Source organism: Anolis carolinensis, chromosome 2 (genome assembly GCF_035594765.1).
Source record: "Anolis carolinensis isolate JA03-04 chromosome 2, rAnoCar3.1.pri, whole genome shotgun sequence".
Taxonomy (NCBI): Eukaryota; Metazoa; Chordata; class Lepidosauria; order Squamata; family Dactyloidae; genus Anolis; species Anolis carolinensis.
This window is the reverse complement of record NC_085842.1, coordinates 200,989,701-201,008,241: the sequence shown is the minus strand read 5'-3', so window position 1 is coordinate 201,008,241 and position 18,541 is coordinate 200,989,701. Positions and strand designations below refer to the sequence as shown.

The window sequence follows — 18,541 nt, the reverse complement described above, 5'->3', positions numbered from 1 at the left end:
ATTATAAAACTGAGGGCGGGGGCCAGGTAAATGACCTTGGAGGGCCGCATCCGGCCCCCGGGCCTTAGTTTGGGGACCCCTGCTCCACACTTACTATTATTGGGCAGAATTAGACATTCTTTCAGGGATGCATAGCAGTTGGCAAAAGCAGCATTCTTTTGTCTCCTTCAATCTGCCCAGTGTCACACAATGAAACAAAAGGAACCACACAACATTCAAATGCCGTGAGCTCAATTTCACTGGCAGCTGCTTGCCAGAGGGGTGAGGGACTCAGAGAATAGCAATGACAAATAAGTTGGTTTATTTTGCATTTACTCATTACTTTTAAAGGGGGGGGGGGAGTAAGACACTTTGGAGGATGTTGGACCATTTTAGGTATATCTTTATAACAACAACAACAACAACAACAACAACAACTCCTCTTTATTTTTAACCCACCTTCTCTCCCCAAGGGGATTCAGGATAACAAACAACAACAATAGACTAATTACAGTAACTATTCTACTCTATATGATTTACCGTATTTCTTCAATTCTAAGATGACATCAATTGTAAGACACAGACTAATTTCAGTACCATTAACCAACCCCTTTGATCCTAAGAAAAATTATTACTTTACTTAACCATAACTTTTCATTTAATGTGGTTTTGTAGTGCAATCTTTTTGACAACATTTCAATGTGAAATAAGGAATCAAAATGAATGAAAAACAGCAACATAGGTGGTTTCAAAGATGCAACCAAAACTTCCCAATTGTCAGTGAGTGAGTTCCACTACAATAAAATACTGGTGGTTCCACACTTGCAAAACCCGTCACTTTATTCGACAATGGAAAAGCAAGAGCGGGGTGGAGCGATAACAGCCAAACATGGAGGTGGAATTTAAAACAAAATGTGTGATGCCATCTGCAAAGTGCAGAAGCAATTGGGGAAAAAACCTGTGATTCTAAGGACCTCATCACGTGGACCTTGGGACATGGTGGGGACCATCTGTCTAGCAAAGGGAATAATATTATTAAATCTCCAATTGCCCTGTTTCAAGTTCTGTCATCCCATCACACATTAGCCCATTGTTGCCTGAGTTCAGAACCATCACAAGTTTGTTTGGTTGCATGCTGCAAGTCGCTTCTGGTGTGAGAGAATCAGCCATCTACAAAGACACCTGGATGTGTCACGATCCTTCGGGGAGGCTTCTCTCATGTGGCAGGTTAGAACCCAGAATCTCAATCAGTGGCTGAGACCAGAAGAGAAACTCCCTCCTGAGCACACAGAAGACTGGGCAACTTGGAAGGCATTGAACAGACTGCATTCTGGCACCACGAGATGCAGGGCCAACCTTAAGAAATGGACCCACAAAGTAGAGTCCACTAAATGCGAAAAGAGCAAACCACAGATTACCTACTACAATGCAGTCTGATCTCTGCCACATGCACAATGGAGGACCTTCTTATAGCAACATCAGAGGCACTCCAAGTGGCCAGCTACTGGTCAAAGGACATTTAGCATAATGCTAAGGTTTTTTTAACTTTGTGTTTTTAAATACATTACAACTATACTCTGATACACTTCTAATATGATAAATAAAGAACCATCACTCAGTGAATCCTTTCTCCACCCTCTCTATATTACTTTTTTTAATCAGGAAAAACTTCAACATTCGAAAACCAAGAGATCCTGCCCAAAGCATCTCCCATTAAAGAAGACTGACACTACTTTAAAACCTCTTCTTTCCATGGAATAAAATTGTCCTGCCTAAAGCCCCTTACATTAAAGGAAACAGGACACCGTTTTAAAAACTCTTTCAATTTATCTCTTGACCTACCCAAAGCCCCACACACCAGAGGAGGTGGTATCTCCTCCCATGTCACAGTTTTAAAACATTCCTTTTCAATGGGATCTTCCCCTCTTCTCTTTGAATTCCTCTCCTCGAGTAGACCAGCAGAATTTTAATTCCACTTTTAACACTTCTTTCAATGGAATCATCCCTCCATTTTTAACACTACTTTCAGTTTGGTGGTCTCCCTCTAGAGGAGATCACATTTTTAAAACACTTCTTTCAATTGGACTCACACTGTCTTTAAACCACTGTAAACAGGAGGATCATAGAGGAGCACTTCATAAAATGGAGTATGATGGAGACATCCACCACTTCCTATGGAGCCTACATTACTATTAAGGAGAAAATGCAGTGACAACAAAGTGGCAAGGAACACCCATTCCTCCGTCACTGAAACAATTCAACACAGGTGAATCTATCAGATCCCATTACATGTGTTTTTCAGTGTGAGCGATGGTTTTGTTGCACACATGTTCTGAACTCCTTCCTTTCAGCACGCTTCAGCTCCATTTCAAGGACAAAAGGCACTGCATGATTGTTGGAAATTGGCAAACATCATGTGATGGGCTCTGTGCCTCTTTGTCCTTGAAATGGAGTGTCATATGATGGAGAAAATGCTCCACATAATAAGATCAACAGACACACCTATGATTCTAAGATGCACCCTGTTTTTAGAGATTTTTATATGGGAGAAGGTACATCTTAGAATTCAAGAAATACTGTTAGTCCATGTTATTTGATAAACCATACCTCCCTATATGAGCCTGCCCAGAACCTAAGGGAGAGCCTTCCAAACATTTCATGTTGATGATACACTTTTCAGACATGCATCATTTCATGACACAGTAATTCAGTTTTACTAGCATACTGGAGGTTAAACCAACCACTTATAAGAGATATGGACAGATGCACAAATTGTAATGACAAAATGTATGGGGATACAACATATGTCATGAAATCCTTTCATTTCTATTTATATGATTCATTGCTTATTTGACACAGACTCAGAGGTTTCTTTTAATGTTCGCGTGACATACCTACACACTGCAACCAACACAATAACGTGTAATGACAACATAGTTTGGAAATCTCCTAAGGTCTACAGAACAGGCCTTTCAGTCTTTCCATCTTTACATGTACAGTTGATAGGAACAGGGGAGAATCATAGCATCATAGAATAATAGAGTTGGATGGCCACATGGGCCATCTAGTCCAATCCCGTCATGCAGAAAAAGCACAAAGTAACCCTGGCAGATGGCCATCCAGCCTCTGTTTAAAAGCTTTCAAGGGAGGAGCTTCCACCTTCTCAGTGGCTGAACTGCTTTGGAGCTCCCTCTTAAAGGAGACGAGAACAGGCCTCTCCTTGCTGTCCTCCCATCAGCAGGAGAAGACTTTTTTATTCAGACACTTTTAGAATGGAAGGTTTATAAGTAAATAATTGTTCTTGCTCTATTCTTTTTAAATTGGACTTATTGCTTTTAAATGCTTTTTTACAGTGCACATGTTTTTTTAAAATATTGTTTGAGTTTGATTTATTTTTTTTAATGTTTTCCATTGTAATCTTTTTGCATGTGTAAGCTGCCTTACATTCCACTCTTGAAAAAAGGTGGGATATAAATGAGGTTAGAAATAGTAACACAAACAGCAATATGCTTAGATATGACAAGCTATTGAATGTTTCTTTTAAAAATCAAAAAGGTAATGCAAAAATCCTATCTGGATGTGCAATATGGCTCTGCTACAAATATTATTTTATACAGACCTAAATAGTCCCCAATGCGGCTTCAACTTTGTTAAACTTCAACACAGCCAATGAGTGATTCTGGAGATAAATCACCAGCAACTGGAAAATAATATTTTGGAAGCCCCAACACTCTCACTTCACAAGCAGGGCTGACTTCAAGCTTTCCTGCCATACGATGACTAGTCTGTCTAAAGCGATATGTACACACCAGATTAAATATTTAAGAAAGCTGGGAATAGAGGTGGAGGACTGATTTCTTTGCTGCGACCTCTAGCAGTTCCACACCTGATGCAGTGTCCCCTGAATAAATAGACCAGCTGTTGAATTCCTATGTGTTGACAACCTTCTGTGCATCCAATGATCTGACTTGAAGCAGTGAAAATTAAACATGACACCCCGATTTTTACCTTTTTTTTCTTGCTCATTTCTCCGATCCTTTGCATACATCAAGTTCTTTTCCAAGGCAGTGGACTTTGCTCTGTGCCCACACAGATTGCCTTGAGCAGACCAGGTTGCATGCATCATTGCATGGTATGTGACGGGTTGTCGAAATGATTCAAAGGGTCCACATTTCTTTGCCAAAGGCACCTGTTTCTCCCTCCATACATTCATAGAAATAGCCTATCTTCGAAATAATAATTCCAGGAATACTCTGGTTATCTACAGGGCAAGTCTATAAAGTTTCTGAAATGCCACCAAACCAAAACTCTTAAATAGGGATAATATAATCTTAAAACATTGAAGTTTTTGCTTTTGCTAGTAGTATATACTTTGCTTCGATTACATGTGGGTTTGTCATGCTCAGAAGGAGGTCAGACAACATCCAGTGCCATTAATTGGATATATTTAGAGGGGAAAGAGGTGGTGTTGCATTCCCTCTAAGCCAGTGGTTCTCAACCTGTGGGTTCCCAGGTGTTTTGGCCTTCAACTCCCAGAAATCCCAGCCAGTTTACCAGCTGTTAAGATTTCTGGGAGCTGAAAGCCAAAACATCTGGGGACCCACAAGTTAAGAACCATTGCTCTAAGCCTTTTCCTTATTGTTATTAGAATAACAGGGGACTTTAGATACCGTGTTTCCCCGAAAATAAGACAGTGTCTTATATTAATTTTTGCTCGCAAAGATGTGCTAGGTTTTATTTTCAGGGGATGTCTTATTTTTCCATGAAGAAGAATTCACATTTATTGTTGAACAAAAAATGAACATTATATACTGTACAGTAGTTGTCATCACAAACCAACATAACCAGACAAACTGAATCCTATCAATAATTTCTTCTTACCACCATTATTTCCATGTACAACTGGTATGTACATTTACCAATCCTACATGCTCTGGTGGTGTTTGGCAGGCATGCTTCCAAACAAAAGCTTTGCTAGGTCTTACTTTCAGGGGAGGTCTTATATTTAGCAATTCAGCAAAACTTCTACTAGGTCTTATTTTTTGGGGATGTCTTATTTTCGGGGAAACAGAGTAACACTGGGCTTTCTACATGCCTACACTAATCTGAGGTTCTTTATTATTTATTTATTTACAGCATTTATATTCCGCCCTTCTCACCCCGAAGGGGACTCAGGGCGGATCACATTGCACACATAAAGGCAAACATTCAATGCCATGACATAGAACAGAGACAGAGACAAGAGATAAGACGCAGGCACAGGGCCTCGAACTCATGACCTCTTGGTCAGAGTGATTTGTTGATTTGTTGCAGCTGGCTTCCTTTCCAGCCTGCGCCACAGCCCGGTCCTTTAGCTCAGCTGTCCCCCCTCAATGGATTGTCACCTTGTCATGGTGAGGGGCTTGAGTGTTCCAGTGAACCTGCGGGTGTAGCCATCGGAGTCATGTTCTCCCAGGAAAGTTTCCCTGGGCAGCAGGGCCACAGGGCAGGAACCAGACCAAGCACAGTCTGAAGTCCTCAGTGGCAGAACACATGGAAGATACATGGTACATGTTACAATAGCTGTGAAGGCAGAAGAAGGCTGCAACAGATGAGAAGCCACTGGTCATTGGGTTAATTCATTCAATTGGATGGGACCCTCATTCTGTGAAGGCTGTGTGTTGACCAGTTGTAGACACAGGCATCTTCCAAGTTGAGTAGCTTGGCAGCTGTATCCACGACTGAGCAGCCCTGTTTAGGATCCACTCTACTAACCCTATATGGGTGACCCATGACTCTACACTTGGAAGGCAATCATATTTGGCCACAAGGGATCGCTATGATGATGAGCTCAGCTTTTGCTATTTGTTCCTCTATCTGCTGCAATGCATAAACATAGTTTGTGTATCTAAGCAAGATCACGATACCTGAGAAACTAGCCCTTTTTTATCCACTCACAATTTCTGAGGATGCCTGCCACAGATGTGGGCGAAATGTCAGGAGAGAAAGTTTCTGGAACATGGCCATACAGTCCGAAAGACTCACAGCAACCCATCTCCCTTCTTTGTTCTCAAGCTGATAAGTTGTAAGCTCAGTTGAACCCTTTATTTCACCTAATCTTTTTATTAGTCATTTATAGTTAAGATGTTTTTGGATTCGAAAGACATTCAGAAATGTTCTTTAGTTTGTAATTTGATGCTACTTACATTTTTTTTAACCTAAACTCTGATGAAGAAGACAGATCCTTAACAGACTGTGTCTTCATATATTTTCCAGAAAGGGCCAACACGTTGGAATATATTTCTTTCTTTTTTTCTCATAGGAGGTATGTTAATTTGTGAGGACTCCTACTTGCCCTGGCACTGTCACCACTTGTGACACTGCTTTTCTGATTATCTAAACTACTGCCACCGCCTGTGAATACCTGTTTTATTGAGCAGCAGTACTGCTTGTTAACACTCACCTTTATGATTATTTTGTGTGGATTGCTTTTCACACTCCCCATGCTCCACCTGAGATAACAGCCACAATCTGCTGATACCACAGACATCACCATGTCTGACCTAATCTCAGTGTAGCAACCCAAAAAGGTATGTTCATGACTGCTTCTTATTCAAATGCATGCAGTTTTAATAAAATGTTGCAGCTTAATTGTTAGTTATTTTTATATTTATTTCTAACAGCCTTCTTCAAACATACCCAAGCAATTCTATGATCAACTGATTTTGGAACATATTAACTGCCTACATGTTCTAATACCTCTCTATCACAAATAGACTCATATCCAGAATTAACTGCCCTAAAGTCTAGAAACTTTAGTTTTAAAAAATCAAGTTTTATCAGAAAAGGAACAATACCCTTCTCTGAACAGAATGACAAAAGGCAGCCATTCCCAGGAAAACCACCAGTTCTGGACTTTTTGAATGTCGGGCAGGGAAATGGCAGTAGCAACCAGGCACTGCTGACCTCTTTGTTCTGATTCATAGAATGATCCCCAACTTATCCACAGGTCATCTCAAAATCCATAATTTTGTTCCCAAAACCTGCCCTTGACTTATTCACTTATGCATGATTATATTGGCATTTTGGCCTGCACAAATAGGAGTCTAGTGTCTAGATCCAGGGAAGTCATGCTATCCCTCTATTCTGCCTTGGTCAGACCACACCTGGAAGCACACTGTGTCCAGTTCTGGGCACCACAATTTAAGGGAGATGTTGACAAGCTGGAATGTGTCCAGAAGAAGGCAATTAGAATGATCAAGGGTCTGAAGAACAAGCCCTATGAGGAGCAGCTTAAAGAGCTGGACATGTTTAGCCTGCAGAAGAGAAGGCTGAGAGGAGACATGATAGCCATGTTGGCCATGTATAAATATGTGAGGGGAAGTCATAGAGAAGAGGGAGCAAGCTTGTTTTCTGCTGCCCTGGAGACTAGGACACGTAACAACAGCTTCAAACTACAGAAGAGGAGATTCCACCTGAACATTAGGAAGACCTTGAGAACTCTCTGCCCTGGAGTGTGGTGGAGGCTCCTCCTTTGGAGGCTTTTAAACAGGGGCTGGATGGCCATCTGTCAGGGGTGCTTTGAATATGATTTTCCTGCTTCTTGGCACCAAGTTGGACTGGATGGCCCACAAGGTATCTTCCAACTCTATGATTCTATGATTCTGTATACAGTAATGTAATTCTCACTAAACCTGTTGTCCCTTCTCTAGCCCTACTCTTTAAGTGACTTAACATACATATTAGTTAAATGCACATCCAAACTTCCAGTCAAAGGCCACTCACCCTTAACATTCCATGTTTCATATATGTACAATACTGAATAACACTATACTTTGTCTCCTCTAATATGCATTCATATTTAGAGATGTCTAGAATATTAGTTTCATGCTTAAGGTCTGACATTCAAGGGAATCACCTGAAATCCATCGCTTTTGGTGATGCTAGCTGGAGAATTCTGTGCTTTTGATTCCAGAAAGTAACTTTTCCTAGCTCTGATTCAAACAGCAGTTTTAGGGAAGAACATAAGCAGCTCATGACGTTGCTTTCCATGCTGTAAAATATTTCACCCTCTGACACCTGTGCATCAAGATTAAAGCCACAAGAGCAAACCAATTGTTTTCCTGGTCAATTGTCAAACCTAAACATCTGGTGAAATCTTCAATTTGACTGTAGTTGTCAAGTTCTTAGGTGCCATCCTGTTTGCCGTGCAAGTCATATAAGGATACACCTCTCTGGTTGCATGCTACATCTCATGCAACCTTATCTAAAAAAGAGAGAGACAGATCATAGAAGATTATGTCCTCTTGTTGACCCTGCAAGCTAGCAAAATCAGTTAGTCCCTAGGTAACGTCTCAGTGAACACACAAACGATTAATCTGTCTTATAGGAAAGAATAATCACTTGTAAAGAGGGCTAGGATTATATAAAAATACTGTCGAGAATTTCATGCCACGCAAGCAAGCAATCAAAGCAGACACACAGTTAATTTTGTCTACCATTTAAGTCATTGATTCTCACTCTACCATCTTCATTTTTGCTATGTAATCAGATCATCAGACTCAGTTGCACAGAAAAATCAGACACAAAATAGACACAAATATGGTACTCTTTCACCATCCCCAACCTCATAGAAGCCATCACCCAGGATGGGAGTAGAATGCTCCTCTGTATATCCAATAAAGACAAAGTATGCTGAGTACCAACATATCATGGCCAAAATACCCTAAAAACACCAAATTCTGTCTGACCTCTGAAACTAAGTAAGGTCAACACTAGTCAGTACTTGGACAGGAGACCAGCAATGAATGCCAGGTGCTATACAGGTTGAGTTTTAGAGGAAGAAACTGGTAAAACCACTGGATATTCATTGCTTAAGAAAAATCCATGAGATTTGTAGGGTTGCTGTATAAATAAGTCATTTGAAGGCACAAACACCCCAATATCTGGTATATACCTCACAACCTCTAAGGATGCCTACCATAGATGTGGGCAAAATGTCAAGAGAGAATGCTTCTGGAACATGGCCATACAGCCTGGAAAACACACAACAACCCTGTGATTCCAGCCATGAAAGCCTTCGACAACACCCCAATATCTCATTGCCTGGATAGACTAGAGGAGGAATCTGCTGTTCTTTGAGATGTACCAAAGTCATTACAGACTAGTCCGGTGTACTCCAGTGTAATTCTGCCCCACAGTAATTACAGATCCAGCATATATTTTGTAACATTGTGAGCCGCCCCGAGTCCCCACGGGGAGATGGTGGCGGGGTATAAATAAAGTTTTATTATTATTATTATTATTATTATTATTATTATTATTATTATTATTATATTTGCCACATCTGGAGTCAGTGTCCAGACAAGTGGGGACCACATCAGCACCACTGGGCTGTCACCCGGTTCTCTGTGTCACTGCCACCATACCCTGCTGAGCTCCAACTGATCTCCTGGCCACTGCCTGTCACATCAGATGTCAGGATAGGACACACTTATGATCAGCCAGTGGGAAGAAGTTGTAAAGACACAAGGATAAGCTATCTATTCCCTTTTCCTACACTGATCAGCTCAAAGTAAGATTGAAGATGGTGTCCATCTGGGCAGGGTATTAGACCGAAACAGATCCTATCCAACTATCCAGACTGTTGCAAAGCCTCAGAATACCCTAGAATTTCCTGTAAACTCTGGAGCTTCCCCCAACTTTGCCTAAAGTGGGGCAAAGTTGGAGCAAGGCAAGAAAACTCGGGCTACTGACCAGAAATCCCAATGGGGACAGATAGTGGAAGATTTCAGGTGAGTCTGGTTAGCATAGACAAGCCAGCTTGCTTCTGTTGAAATTACCAATTACAGAACTCACTTTCTAAAAGACTGCTCCTGCAGCTTTGAATGTATGCCTTAGGCATGTTGATGGTTCCTTATTTCCGTCAACCTTGCACACATCATCTAATGAAGTGCTTAAAGTTTAAGCTCTTGTGGCCATTGCCCTAGTTGAATGCGCCCAAACGTATGGAGGCCTTGATCCCTACTGTTCATAGATTGAATGTCACAAACATAACCTCTCTGCATCTTAACTGTTTTGTTCTGTTTACATAAAACCACATTGCTCTGAAAGTACGACACAATTTTTCAAGTGAGTGAAATGCTCCGGGGCAAAATATAGACAAATAAAACATTGTATATAGAGGAGATGTGAAAAAATGCATTTAGAGCAAAAGGTGATCTAGAGTTCGTGTAAGTTAGTGCAGTGTTTATCCCCTGAAAATTGGCATAAATTCTCATTAGTTGATAATGCTGCTAACTTTGAAACTCTGAATGCAAATGCCATTCCCAGTAGAAATTAAATGTGCAGTGTTAGGGGGAAAAGGCACATTTTCAGGGTTTCCAATAGCTGGTTAACATATTTAATACAAACTTTATGTCCCATAAGGGAAATTTTTGCCACATCACATTGCCATCTCTACACATGAAATATTCTAGCAATATCTGATATTTGTCTTTACAGTGTATTTAGAAGTCAAGCCATTGTTTAAATCTGTCTAAAATGTTTGGCAATTCCACTTTGCATATCTGACTCCATTTCCTAAAAACATAGCATGTGATATCATAGATCCTTTGAGTGGCAGACTTCTTTGATGCTAGCATAGTTTCTATAACAGGAAATGAATATTGTTCATTCAGCTTCTAGGCAGTCAGCCATAACTAATGTGAATCCGGATGATGTTGGACCTTGATGTAGAAGATACTTCCTCGCTGGCAGCTAAAGTGGTTTTTTTGTTGGCAAAAGTATGAGAAGTTAAGAAGGCTTCCCTGGCCAATATGAAATCTTAAGCTCTCAAGAGTACTTCTGCTTTTGGGGCTTTCATTTTCCTCGAAAACATTCTCCCTCCACCTCCCCCCACCCCTGATAAGGAGCCTCTTCACATGGTAAGGCATCCTGTTGATGAAATGGTCAGCCTCAAAGAGACTGTGTATTTTGAAGCTTTATTGTGAAAAGCCTTCCTGGGTTTTGTTCAAAAGGCAAAGTCCTTAATCCTAAAAGGGTGTGATTTTTGTACACAACCAAGTTTTTTTTTTAAAAAAATCCAAGTGTTCTGTGCAACTTTTTAAACAAAAATGTCCCAGGATGCAATACAAATAAACAAAAATGGGCAATATTTCACATGAGGAGAAAACTTTTGAAATTATATATTCTTGCATATGAGTGGGAAACAAGCAAAGAATTATAGAATCCTAGAGTTGGAAGAGACCTTGTGGTCCAGTTCAGTCCAACCCCAACAAGGAGGAGGAAAATCACATTCAAAGCACATCCAACAGATGGCCATCCATCCTCTGCTTAAAAGCCTCCAAAGAAGGAGCCTCTACCACACTCCAGGGCAGAGAGTTGCACTGCCGAACAGCTTTCACAGTGAGGAAGTTCTTCCTAATGTTCAGGTGGAATCTCCTTTCCTGTAGATGGAAGCCATTGTTCTGCTTCCTAGTTTCCAGGGCAGCAGAAAACAAGCTTGCTCCCTCCCCCCTATGACTTCCCCTCACATATTTATACATGGCCATCATGTCTCCTCTCAGCCGTCTCTTCTGCAGGCGAAATATGTCCAGCTCTTTAAGCCGCTCCTCGTAATCTCCAGACCCTTGATCATTTTAGTTGCCCTCCTCTGGACACATTTCAGCTTGTCAACATCTCCTTTGAATTGCAGTGCCCAGAATTGGACACAGTACTCCAGGTGTGGCAGAATAGAGGGGTAGCATGACTTCCCTGGATCTAGACACTATACTCCTTTTTATACAGACCAAAATCCCACTGGCTTTTTTAGCTGACACATCACATTGTTGGCTCATTGCATGCCTGCACGCACTGTGTAAAGGAGAGGTATATAAAACCATTCCCCATTTAAGTGTTTGAATTCCTTAGTATGATTGCAACCAAAAAACATATACCCCTAAAGTGAAAACACAAGATTGAAAGGAACTGTATTGGAAATAACCAACCCAGTTCCAACTTGTATAACTGCACAACTTAAACAAATGCAAGCTGTGATTATAAGGGAGGTCTTGATCTCATCACAAGCAGGTGGAAGGACTGGGACTCCCCACAATGAGTGCCGAGATAAAGCCTAAATTCTCAAACTGTGAGGGCAGGGCTTTCTGCTGAATTGACTGCTCCTACTGTGGCTGGAAGTCAAATAGCACCTGGGGTGTCTCCAGTCCTCCCTTGCCCCGTTACCATCCTTTTGAGTTGAAACAAGAGCTCTGTGTGCAATGGCTAAAGGAACAAACTGCTTGTTTTGTTTATCTCTTCTAGATCCAATTTTCCAGAAGTCAGGCTGACTAAATTGCCACAAACAAGAGAGTGGCAATCCTAAGCCAAACATATAGGGTTTGCTTGGCAGGTTTTATTTAGAAGAGATTTGCCATTGGCTTCTTTCAAGGCTTAGAGTGTGTCAGTTGCCCAGTCGGTTTCATGGCTTAGCAAACAAACAAAAATTCTTCCTTCCCAAAAACACAGAAAATAGGAAGGGCCAAGCATCAACTACTTTTGAGAAATGATTGATTTTAAGGTAACATCTGGCCTATCATACTTTCCATTTTTTTCCACTTTGGCAGGGACAAGACCATGTAATCCCTTGCTGTGCCACTCATTCAGCTGCTTTTAAAATCTCCCAGTTTTCCCTCCTCCCTCTTTCCTTTGTCCTTGGCTTACTTCAATTTCTGCAAATTGAGTTGAAAATACAAAAGCAGTTTGTACTCAATTGACTCAGCAGAAGGGAGAGGAGGAGGTCTTGCTCTTCACAGTAGGCTCAGGTGTGTGTTTTCCATTTTTTTTAGGCTTCCTTAAATTCAGTGTATACATTCCAGAATTTCTCTGCTTAAAATAGTAGTTGTGTATATTCCTCCCCCTTAATCAATTTCACCCTCTTTTTGCCTGGCCATAACGTTTTGACCGTACTCTGATGTCGCTCGCCCACATGTGTCCCAGTTTTCATCTTTGAAATTTTGGAAGGCATGGGAGGGCACTTGATATACCGGCCTCATTCACCAAACGTCATGTAAGCATTGTGTTGTCAAAGGCTTTCATGGCCGGGATCATAGGGTTGTTGTATGTTTTCCGGGCTGTATGGCCATGTTCCAGAAGTATTCTCTCCTGACGTTTCGCCCATATCTATGGCAAGCATCCTCACAACGTCATAGATGTGGGCGAAACATACAACAACCCCATCATGTAAGCAGCCTCTTCTACATTCATTCAATGGATTATCCATATTTATCCCCTAGCTTGTACTGCAGCTCACAAGCCAATTGCATGGAAAAAAGAACACAGTAGAGTCTCACTTATTCAACCTTCGCTCATCCAACGTTCTGTATTAAGCAACACAGTCTGCTTTTTAGTAGTCAATGTTTTGTAGTCAATGTTTTCAATACATTGCAATGTTTTGGTGCTAAATTTGTTACATAATTTTACTGTGTACTGAACTGATTTTTCTGTCATTTGTTTGGTGCTTAATTTATAAAATCATAACGTAATTTGATGTTTAATAGGCTTTTCCTTAATCCCTCCTTATTATCCAACATTTTCACTTATCCAACATTCTGCCGGCCTGTTTATGTTGGATAAGCAAGACTCTACTGTAGCTGTTAAACCAATTTGGACATGCCCCTTCTCTTAGGGCTAAGTCACGCATACATGATATTCAACATCAAGCAATGACTTTCATAAAGCACCATCAAGGGATGAAAACCACAATCAGGCATAATGTTTTTTGAATGCAGTGTTCTTCATTGGAAATTGTTTATACGTTTGGCTGCAAGTCATCAACTGCTAAGTCACTAAGACAGTGAAAGATCAAGTGGTACAATGAAGCATGAATGAATAAGCTTTTAGTCAAACCACAGAACTCACCAGTGTGACACAACCTCACAGGTGGATCCTCAAAATGAACAAAACTCTTACGAAGGATTTCTGAAACATTTTACTTGGGTGCCCAGTGGGAAGCCTGTGGTTGCCAACCTACATTAGCAACTCAGTGACTAAACATGGTCAGCTGAATATTATGCATATACTCTGCCAGTGACTTGTATATTGATTTCCCTAGCGTGACTTGTCATCTTAAGTATTCAGTGGTACATTTCACACCAAAATGTGCAGGTGTTGCAATAAAGGGAATGAGGCACCAGCTGTTATTTCTAAAAGTATTCATTATTCATTGTTATTGTTCCACCACATGGAAATATCAAGAGGAGAGGATAAGGGTGAAGATTAAGAATTAAACAAATTGGATTAACAGGAACAGGACAGTAAGCAATTGTTCTGTGTGCTCAAGGACAAAGAAAGGGAAGGACAAGATGAAGGGTTAAATATCAAAAAGAACTTTTTTAAGTTAGGCAAAGTCGGGAATTAGAGAAAATTGCCAGAGGAAAGTGTGAAATCCCATCAGTTGGAGTTTTTTTTAAAGGTGCTAGATAAGCATCTGTCAATGTAAGAATGGCGATTATGAATGGATAAAATGGCCATATAAGTCTTTTCCAGTCCTTGAACATTTTTCTGCAGTCTCAATGGGAGCCATTATGGCTGAGAAGATTCAGGCATTTGTAATACAAAACCTTACTTTTCCAAACTCTGTTCAGGACTATAGTGTATTTTGTCTCATGAAAGCTACAGATATTTGGGGACTAACTAGACCCATGCAAATACATGTAATATGTTCTAGTGATCAAAATTCAAAAGCAATCAAAATGAGGCAGGAATATTTTCAGGGAGGCTAATTAATTATTGCATTATATGAGAACTATACATGAGTATAGCTCCTGTTGGCGCAGCAGGTTAAACCACTGACTGCTGAACTTGCTGGTCGAAACATTGGTGGTTCGAATCTGGGGAGCGGGATGAGTTTCCACAGTTAGTCCCCAGCTTTTACCAACCTAGCAGTTTGAAAACATGCCAATGTGAGTAGATCAATAGATACCGCTCTGGCGGGAAGGTAACGATGCTCCATGCAGTCATGCCAGCCACATGACCTTGGAGGTGTCTGTGGACAATGCCAGCTCTTTGGCTTAGAAATGGAGATAACACCAACCCCCAGAGTCGGACACGACTGGACTTAATATCAGGGGAATACCTTTACTTTTACTATACATCAGTATCCCTTAAATAATAACAGGGAATGCTATCAATATGCCCCCAGCTGTTGAAAACACTGTATCCCAATCTTCCCAGATATCTTCAGATACACCTGGGAAAGATCCCTCTCTGATATCTTGGAGTACTGCTGCTAAGCAACAATCATTATCAACATCAACATCTGTCTTTATATACTGCTTTCATTTCAAAACTGGCTACATTTCAGTACAGTTGAAACCTAGATAAAACTATCAATAATACTAACCTAGGAGGACTAATGTTATAGCTGACTAAGATAGTTTCTTTCCTATCCATCTTCTAAAACTATAACTATGGCTGGCACAAATTGCCCCAAGTGACTACACATCACATGATTTAAGAGACACACTCCAATATCCCCAAGTCCTTGCAATCTGCAATGTAACAATTTATGAAATGTCTGTAACTGCTTGCTGCACAGAATACTAAGGTGCTTATGACATACCATGTGACAAATGTTTCCTGGGGCATTAAAAGCACATATATACGCAGGGGAAAGAGTTCAGTGATCTGGCATATGCAGAAGATCCTGTACCGTGTTCTCATTTGTCCAGTGAAAATAATGCCAAGCAGCACAAAAAAAGAAAAACTAGTGCCCAAAGTCCTAGATCAGCATTTCTCACCCTGGGGGTCGGGACCCATAGGGGGTCACAAGGGGGTGTCAGAGGGGCCACCAAAGACGATCAGAAAACACATTAATTCACAGTGCTCTCCGGAGTAGGAGAACTACATCTCCCCTAAATCACTCTCAATTCCTCCCAAATCCCTCCGGTATTTTCTGTTGTCATAGGGATTCTGTGTGGGAAGTTTGGCCCAATTCTATCATTGGTGAGGTTCAAGGGGATCTTTGATTGTAGGTGATCTACAAATCCCAGCAACTACAACTCCCAAATGTCACATTCTATTTTTCCCAAACTTCACCAGTGTTCACATTTAGGCATATTGAGAATTGGTGCCATGTTTGGTCCAGATCCATCATTGTTTGAGTCCACAGTGCTCTCTGGATGTAGGTAAACTACAACTCCAAAACTCAAGGGCAATGCCCACCAAACCCTTGCAGTATTTTCTGTAGGTCATGGGGGTTCTGTGTGCCAAGCTTGGTTCAGTTCCATCGTTGGTGGAGTTCAGAATGCTCTTTGATTGTAGGTGAACTATAAATCCCAGCAATTACAACTCCGAAATGACAAAATCAATCCCCCCCCCCCCACCAGTATTCAGATTTGGGCGTATCGGGTATTTGTGCTAAATTTGGTCCAGTGAATGAAAATACAGTAGTGTCCCGCTTATCTGACACTCCATATTATCTGAGGCAAATGTCCTCCCCCACTCACGCTCTCTCTCTCTCTCTCTCTCTCACTCACTCACCCCACTGGCTCCCAGTGCTGCCGGAACCCAGCCGGGTGAGTGAGCGAGGGACAGAGGGCGGGCAAGTGAAGGAGGGCGGCAAAGACCCTCCCCTCACTAGCTCGCTTGCTCTTTCACCAGGCCGGGCCCCGGCGAGCGAAGGAGGGCAGCAAAGGCCCTCCCTCGCTCGCTCTCTCACTCACCCCTTCAGGTCCCGGTGCTGCCATCGCTGCTCCTGGGATCCGGCCTGGTAAGTGAGCGAGGGAGGGAGGGTGGGTGAGCGAGCACTCACTCTGTTATCCGTCAGTTTCGCTTATCCATCATTCTGCCTGTCAGTTTATGACATATAAGCGAGACTTTACTGTACATCCTGCAGATCAGATGTTTACGATTCATAACAGTAGAAAAATGACAGTTATGAAGAAGCAACGAAAATAATGTTATGGTTGGGAGTCACCATGAGGAAAGTTGAGAACCACTGTCCTAGATAATATTGAACTAGAACTGTGGCTATCCAGATGTGTGTTTGACTTCATTTCCCATAATGCCTCATTATTGCCTATATTAGCTTAGACTGATGGAAGTTGTAGCTTTCAAGCATTTAGAGGTCTACAATGAACATTCCTTAATTAGGTGAATACAAAACTCGAGTGTGATTGCAGCAGAAAATTATTTGCAAACATACGCACAACCTGTGTCAGTATTCTGGGCATAGCTTCAGATCAGTAATAACACATGCAGAGATCCAATGAGCAGCCTCCTCTGTGAATGAGCAATTCTGCTACCTAACTGTATCAGTAGTTATTCCAGCCACATCAGAGAAAGAGAGTGGACCAAACCACCTGCATCCACAAGAGGCAGATCAAAAGAACCAAAAGTGAAAGTCCTGAATAGGGTAAACAATGCATAGGGGCAGCCTTCTATCTGAGCAAATATTTTTGCCGCAAGGGACCATTTAACTCATCTATTTTTCACACAAAAGAAAACCAGCTAGAAACCTCCTAGCTTTCAAGAGGTTTGTGTGGGGAAAACCTGACAGTGAGAAAAGTGAAAACAGTGTTTTTGCTGCTGTCATTGAAGCTACGCATGATGTCCCTCTTTCTGTAAAACAACTTAGCTATATTACAAGAGGATAAAATACACAGTTACAGACAAAGGAAGGGCATTCTCGTCACCATCCCTCCCACACAACACAGCAGCTCCTTTTATCTTTTTATAGCCGTTTTCCATTAATACTTTATAAATGAAAAATACGTACTGGATGGGTTAATCCTTTCATTATTGTAGCTTTTGGTATCATGTTTCCTGTGTGTTTCAATCTTGATGGTCAAGCTTACACAGTGGAAGTTAACTGGTCAGGAAAGATTTGTACAGGATGTACTATAAGGATTATGGTTTTATCTTGTGAATCCAGATGTTATATGGGGCATAATGTGCTGACCATTGTATATTACAACATATTTGGATGAGTTTGCTGCTTCACTGGCCTTTGAAATCTTAGTGTCGTATTGAATACAATCAAGAACCCAAGTAAAGATATTTTGTGTCTTGACAAATAAAGCAAATGGATTACTTTCAACCAGACCTGGAGCTACACCCAAAGATGCCCTTTCACTAGGGGCAAAGCTGTTATGACTACATGAAATAATACTATATGACAACAGTGAATCCACTGGCACACATTTTCTTCCATTTGCAAAAAATCATGTGTGAAAATATTTACAAGCTAATTCTCAATGATGGCTAACTGCCATTTACACTTTGCAACCTGTTCCTTTCCCCCAAACTGTAATTCAATTCCCATTCCTTTCTGGTTCAGCACTGTGAAGAATACTGCAAAGCCCAGAAAAGTTGATTGTAAGATACTTTTCTCAGAATCGCCCAGACATCAGCACAAACTAGAGCTTACTACTGCAACTACCTTTCCCAAAAAGTAACTTTCCTAAGTTCTAGTCTCCTTTTAAGTCAGTGGGAATTGTGGGGCCCTCCAGATGCCATTGGAATGGAACTCCAGGAATTCATCATTTGGCTATGCTTCCAGGCAAGGCCATAGCCAAGGGTTCAACCCACCTCCCCGCCGCCAAAA

At 41.2% G+C, this 18,541-nt stretch overlaps 1 protein-coding gene across 5 annotated transcripts in view; it reads right to left on the bottom strand.

The window, feature by feature from the left end:
• LOC100562246 (neuronal acetylcholine receptor subunit alpha-7) overlaps positions 1–18,541 on the bottom strand; it is a 208,657-nt gene that overhangs the window by 79,380 nt on the left and 110,736 nt on the right. The gene's annotated exons all lie outside the window — the stretch shown is intronic.